Raw genomic sequence first — 6,849 nt, forward strand, 5'->3', positions numbered from 1 at the left:
TATTTCCAAAGAAGTGAGTGGGAGCACTATAGAATTTCTGATAAATATATGTTGACATATTGTTGATCAAAAATGACGTAGAATTTCTGGAAAGCATATAGGGTTATTTGGAAAGTGTTTTTCAATGGAAAGCCTGGATTAAGCTACTTGAACATTGAGCATCAAGATCTGGATAGATCAAAACGCTTAATGGTACTTTCAAATGAGCACATACCTTGACATGATCTTGAAGGTGTTCAAGATGGATCAGTCAAAGAAGGAGTTCTTGCCTGAGTTGTAACGTATGAAGTTAAGACTTAAAGCTCGACCACGGCAGAATAGAGAGAAAGGACGAAGGTCGTCCCCTATGCTTAAGACATAGGCTCTACAGTATGCTATGCTGTGTACCGCACCTGAAATGTGCCTTGCCATGAGTCATTCAAGGGGTACAAGAGTGATCTAAGAATGGATCACAGGACAGCGGTCAAAGTTATCCTTAGTAACTAGTGGACTAAGGAATTTTCTCGATTATGGAGGTGGTAAAAGAGTTCGTCGTAAAGGGTTACGCCGATGCAAACTTTGACACTAATCCAGATTATTCTGAGTAGTGAACTGGATTCGTATAGTAGAACAGTTATTTGGAATAGCTCCAAATGTAGCGTAGTAGTAGCATCTACAAGATGACATAAGAAATTTGCGGAGTACATAGGGATCTGAAAGATTCAGACCCGTTGACTATAACATCTCTCACAAGCATAACATGATCAAACCCAGAACTCATCGAGTGTTAATCACACGGTAATGTGAACTAGATTATTGACTCTAGTAAACTCTTGGGTATTAGTCACATGGGGATGTGACCTTGAGTGTTAATCACATATCAATGTGAACTGGATTATTGACTCTAGTGCAAGTGGGAGACTGTTGGAAATATGCCCTAGAGGCAATAATAAAAGCATTATTATTATATTTCCTTGTTCATGATAATTGTCTTTTATTCATGCTATAATTGTGTTATCCGGAAATCGTAATACATGTGTGAATAATAGACACCAACATGTCCCTAGTAAGCCTCTAGTTGACTAGCTCGTTGATCAATAGATAGTCATGGTTTCCTGACTATGGACATTGGATGTCATTGATAACGGGATCACATCATTAGGAGAATGATGTGATGGACAAGACCCAATCCTAAACATAGCATAAGATCATATAGTTCGTTTGCTAGAGTTTTCCAATGTCAAGTATCTTTTCCTTAGACCATGAGATCGTGTAACTCCCGGATACCGTAGGAGTGCTTTGGGTGTACCAAACATCACAACGTAATTGGGTGACTATAAAGGTATACTACGGGTATCTCCGAAAGTGTCTGTTGGGTTGACACGGATCAAGACTGGGAGTTGTCACTCCGTATGACGGAGAGGTATCACTGGGCCCACTCAGTGATGTATCATCATAATGAGATCAAAGTGACCAAGTGTCTGGTCATGGGATCATGCATTACGGTACGAGTAAAGCGACTTGCCGGTAACGAGATTGAACGAGGTATTGGGATACCGACAATCGGATCTCGGGCAAGTAACATACCGATTGGCAAAGGGAATTGTATACGGGGTTGCTTGAATCCTCGACATCGTGGTTCATCCGATGAGATCATCGAGGAACATGTGGGAGACAACATGGGTATCCAGATCCCGCTGTTGGTTATTGACCGGAGAGCGATCTCGGTCATGTCTACATGTCTCCCGAACCCGTAGGGTCTACACACTTAAGGTTCGGTGACGCTAGGGTTGTAGGGATATGTATATGCAGTAACCCGAATGTTGTTCGGAGTCCCGGATGAGATCCCGGACGTCACGAGGAGTTCCGGAATGGTTCGGAGGTAAATAATTATATATAGGAAGTGCTATTTCGGCCATCGGGACAAGTTTCGGGGTCACTGGTATTGTACCGGGACCATTGAAAGGGTCCCGGGGGTCCACCGGGTGGGGCCACCTGCCCCGGGGGGCCACATGGGCTGTAGGGGGTGCGCCTTGGCCTACATGGGCCAAGGGCACCAGCCCCAAGAGGCCCATGCGCCAAGAGATAAAAAAGAGGAAGAGTCCTCAAAGGGGAAGGCACCCCTAGGTGCCTTGGGGAGGAGGGATTCCTCCCTTGGCCGCCGCCCCCCTAGGAGATGGCATCTCCTAGGGCCGGCGCCCCCTCCTAGGCTTCCTATATATAGTGGGGGAAGGAGGGCCTCTCACCCCATGCCTTTGGTGCCTCCCTCTCCCTCTCCAACACATCCTCCTCCTCCATAGTGCTTGGTGAAGCCCTGCCGGAGTACTGCAGCTCCACCACCACCACGCTGTCGTGCTGCTGTTGGAGCCATCTTCCTCAACCTCTCCTTCCCCCTTGCTGGATCAAGAAGAAGGAGACGCTACGCTGACCGTACGTGTGTTGAACGCGGAGGTGTCGTCCGTTCGGCGCTAGGATCTCCGGTGATTTGGATCATGTCGAATACGCCTTCCTCATCCCCGTTCTTTGAATGCTTCCGCGCGTGATCTACAAAGGTATGTAGATGCAATCCGATCACTCGTTGCTAGATGAACTCCTAGATGGATCTTGGTGAAACCGTAGGAAAATTTTTGTTTTCTGCAACGTTCCCCAACAATCATGTCGCAACCCGAGCCCTTGTAAGTAAAGCCTTCCACACGGGTTTCTTTTGGCCCACAGCCCGGGCAGATGCACAAGACCTCATGCAGTGCTGTGTTGGATGCCAGCTTTTCGCCAACCAAATCCATATGCCACCTACTGCCCTCCGAACAATCCCCATTCTTGGCCCTTTGCAGTCTAGGGGCTCGATATGGTCGGACCTCTTAAAGGGGGAAGCCATAAGAAGAAATACTTGTTGGTAATGGTCGACAAGTTCACTAAGCGGATAGAAGCCAAACCAGTTAAAATGGCTGAAGCCGGACTGGTGATAGACTTCATATCTGGCGTTGTACACCATTACGTTGTCCCGCACAGTATTATTACTGACAACGGATCTAACTTTACAGCCGACGAGGTGAAAACTTGGTGCGCCAACTTGGGCATCAAGCTTGATTATGCCTCCGTATACCACCCTCAGACAAACGGTCAGGTCGAACAGGCTAACAGCATGATAATGAGCGGCATCAAACCCAGACTAGTGCGATCTCTGAAAGAATCAGACAAACATTGGGTCGAGGAACTCGATTCTGTACTCCGGGGGCTGCGGACCACGCCCGATCGCGTGACCAGATATACACACTTTTTCATGGTGTACGGTGCGGAGGCAGTCTTGCCTTGTGACATTATTCATGACTCACCTCAAGTGCGCATGTATGAAGAGAGAGAAGCCGAGCACGATCGGCAGGACGACCTGAATGGCCTGGAGGAGGAGCGCGATGTCGCGAAGGCCCGTTCCACATTCTATCAACAACAGGCTTGGCGATACCAAAGCAGAGAAGTACGGGCAAAGACCTACAATATCGGTGAACTAGTTTTACGCCTACCAGAAAAGAAAAAGGACAAGCTCAAGCCCAAATGGGAGGGTCCCTTCATTATAGATGAAGTTCTCACTGGAGGAGCCTATCGTCTTCGCAATGCTTCAGATAATCGCTTGTAGCCAAACCCATGGAATGCCGCAAGACTCCGAAGATTCTACGCCTAAGTCCGCACATATACCTTTTTTCTCGTTCTGCCTTTTCTTCTTTTTACAGTTTTCCCTTTTTGCCTCGTTTATATACGACTGTTAGTTCGTGTTCGGATAAACCCTACACCTGAGGGGTAGACATCCTCAAATGTACTTACCCCACAATACCTAGGGGCTTCTTTTTACAAGAAGCTTATTCTTGTTATTATTTTTCGAGCATCAAGATCACCGTATATATGTGTCATCTATCCATATATGTCTTTTCTTCACCATTATATGCACCTTTGCAACTTAGGTTTTTGCCAAGCTGGGTTGCCTGGCTCTTGTGCTTATGCCCTACGTTCTCATTTGTTCGGCTAGGGCATAAAGGGAGCACCTCTGTGATTGTTATAGCCGGGTCATCCGGACATGTACCTCAGATAGGTGAAGACGAAAGCTAGCGTTCTTAAGGGGATGATTGGTCGGTGAGTAAAAGACGAACTGCCCTCGTGGCACTACAAAACCCTAGAGTATAAATGCGAACTGTGATTTTTCAGCATCACAACTTCGGTATGCATAAAGAACCACATACTAGCCTAGGGAAAGGAACCCTTAATGGAACTATTCTCTCTGGAATATGTTTCTTACAATCAAATATAATATAACATAACTCCCCGAATACAACTTGTCTGTTCAAGCAACAATGACTGGATTGCCTGGTTTCCGAACATACTTTGGTGTTTACCTATGGTATAGTATTCGGAAACACTCCTAAACCTAGGGTTTTCGGAGGTCGAAGCAGAAAGTCTGCCATGACAATCGTTTTACAAATTCGGCTAGAGACAAGTTTTTTGACAAAAGTACATTGCTACTTAGACTCAAAAACTTCTTCTTCCTCTAGACCCTCTAACAGGCTGTCTAGTTTACAATCTTGTTGGGAGAACTTGGCGGCCATCTTCACTTGGTCGTACACCAGGCTGGCCAGAATTTCCTGTCCATCAGATCCTCGAGGTCCGACCCGGACCATATGATTGGGATCAAGTCCGGTGTACCGTGTTTTTACAATGGCCCAGGCTTCCCGAGCACCTTCTCAGCATGCCGATATCTTCCATAGCCCAAAACAGCGCCGAGCCCCCTTGAATAAATTCATGAGGTCCTCCATACCTCTTGGAGGAGAATCGGCTGGCCATAAATCCTTAGCAATGCTTCTCATTTCCTTCCGTGCTCGTTCATGCACCTTGGACAGCTCTTGTAGCAGGTCACCTTGAAATCCGGACACCTCTTCTTTGGGCCACCCAGTCAACACACCTACAGCCATAAAACTTGTTAGGATTCGCATCAGCGAACTATGCGAGAATAAGTTAAAAGGCATACTGAATATGCCATCTCTCAGCTTTTTGTTCTCCTCCAAGGCATATGCTAATTGGGCTCACACATCTTTTAGCTCTTCGCCGAGCTAGGTGTTGGCGTCCTGCAGCTTGTTCTTCTCGTCCCTGGTCCGTGTCAGTACACATTGACCAGTGGCCTCTTGCCTTTTGGCATGTTCTTTGTCCGCCTGCGCGGCCTTTAGTTTCTTTTCGAGCTGCGTCGCCGATCCTGCCATTGTAAAATGAAACTGTGCTCATTTGCATACACATGACCGGCACATGATTATTTTTCCGGACAGAAGGGAACATTACCTATCGGTGCCTCCTTGGACTTCTCCAGTTCGGCAGTAGCAGCAGTCAGCTGCGTCTGACACTGCTCCAGCTCCCGAGATAGCATGTTGTTCTTCTCCGTGAGTACATGATTACACATTGATCCTTAAAATCAGTTGCTTCAACTATTTTCAAGTCTCGGGGGCTACTGGTATATGGCTATTAAACCTACACGAAATGATCTTACTCGCATATCCTTTGAAAGCTGGCGAGTGGCCCCAGCAAGCCCATCCCGAGCAGCTCGGATGTACGCGTCCGCCAAACTAAAGGCATTAAATGCCTCTCCAGTAAAGGTAGCATCGCGCATGGCATCCCTCCGGCGCCAATGGTTCATGGCACTCTCCACCTCAGAGTTGGTGACGGATACATTATTCCAATCGTCGGAGAGAGGATAGTCCGGCATGGCACCCGTATCGACTCCAGCCCTGGAAGCAGGGTCCGGGGTCGGATTGATGGACGTGTGTCCGGCGATGTCTCCGGATATAGTCCGGTGAGTTCTCTTCCTGAAATATGCGGGAGGAGAAAAACGACACAGTTCGGTATGTTTGCCACAGGGCGTATCAAAAGCCGTACCTTTTTTGTGAAGGATGGAGCTTGGAAGAATCGTCGTCCACCTTTCTTTTTGAAGATCCGCTTTGTGTCGGCATACCCTTTTCAAGGGACGATCCCGATGCGGCGTGGCGAGATGAACGCCACCCCTTTGAAGCACGAGACAGTGCAGCGGGTGAGGCACAATGGGAGGACTCTTTTGGAAGAGATGCTCCCTAGGCACTTACATGGGAAGACAGAAGAAGGCCGAGGTAATCGGCTTCGATCGCCACTTTTGTGTCGTCATAGCTCGCCTGATAAAAGACCCCCTCCTTGAGCTCCACGGATATATCCGTATCCTCCTCGAATCCGGGATCCAGGTCCCAATTATGGTCCTCCGGCTACGGAGCGGGGCTGTAGATCTCCGCAGTAGCTTTTCTCCATTCTTGGTAAAAATGGTCGGGTTAAGATTGACTAATTACGACTCGGGAAGAAGATTAAGTGAGGTGTTGGATTGAAAGCTTACCCATCTAGGGGGGTTGTACATGGAAAAGCCATCTCGGGACTTGAGGCGAGTGAATTCTTGTTTCTCTCGTTTATGAAGATCAGCCAACATGGCGGCCAGGGTGGTGAAGTTATCCGGACCCTTGCGCCCATAGCGGGATGTATCATCCTCCCCATTGTAGTTCCACATGGGGAGTCCTCTGGATTGGAGTGGTTGGACACCGCGCATTATTGAAATCGCCATGACTTCAATTATGGACAGACCGGACTGGGTGAGTACCTTTATCTTGTCCATTAACTTCTTAACTTCCGCACTATCCTCCTAGAGGCTCCGGGGACGCCAGCTGCGGCATTTCTTTAATGGGCTATTGGAAAATTCAGGTAGGCCACATCGGATTGGGTCCGAAAGAACGACGTCTTCAATAGAGAACCACTCCGAGGCCACTCCTCGGATGACTTCTTCGGACTGCCGAATAGGTATCTGCTACCTCTTGAGCACTGCGT

The sequence above is a fragment of the Triticum aestivum genome, chromosome 2A (genome assembly GCF_018294505.1).
Source record: "Triticum aestivum cultivar Chinese Spring chromosome 2A, IWGSC CS RefSeq v2.1, whole genome shotgun sequence".
NCBI classification, from domain to species: Eukaryota; Viridiplantae; Streptophyta; class Magnoliopsida; order Poales; family Poaceae; genus Triticum; species Triticum aestivum.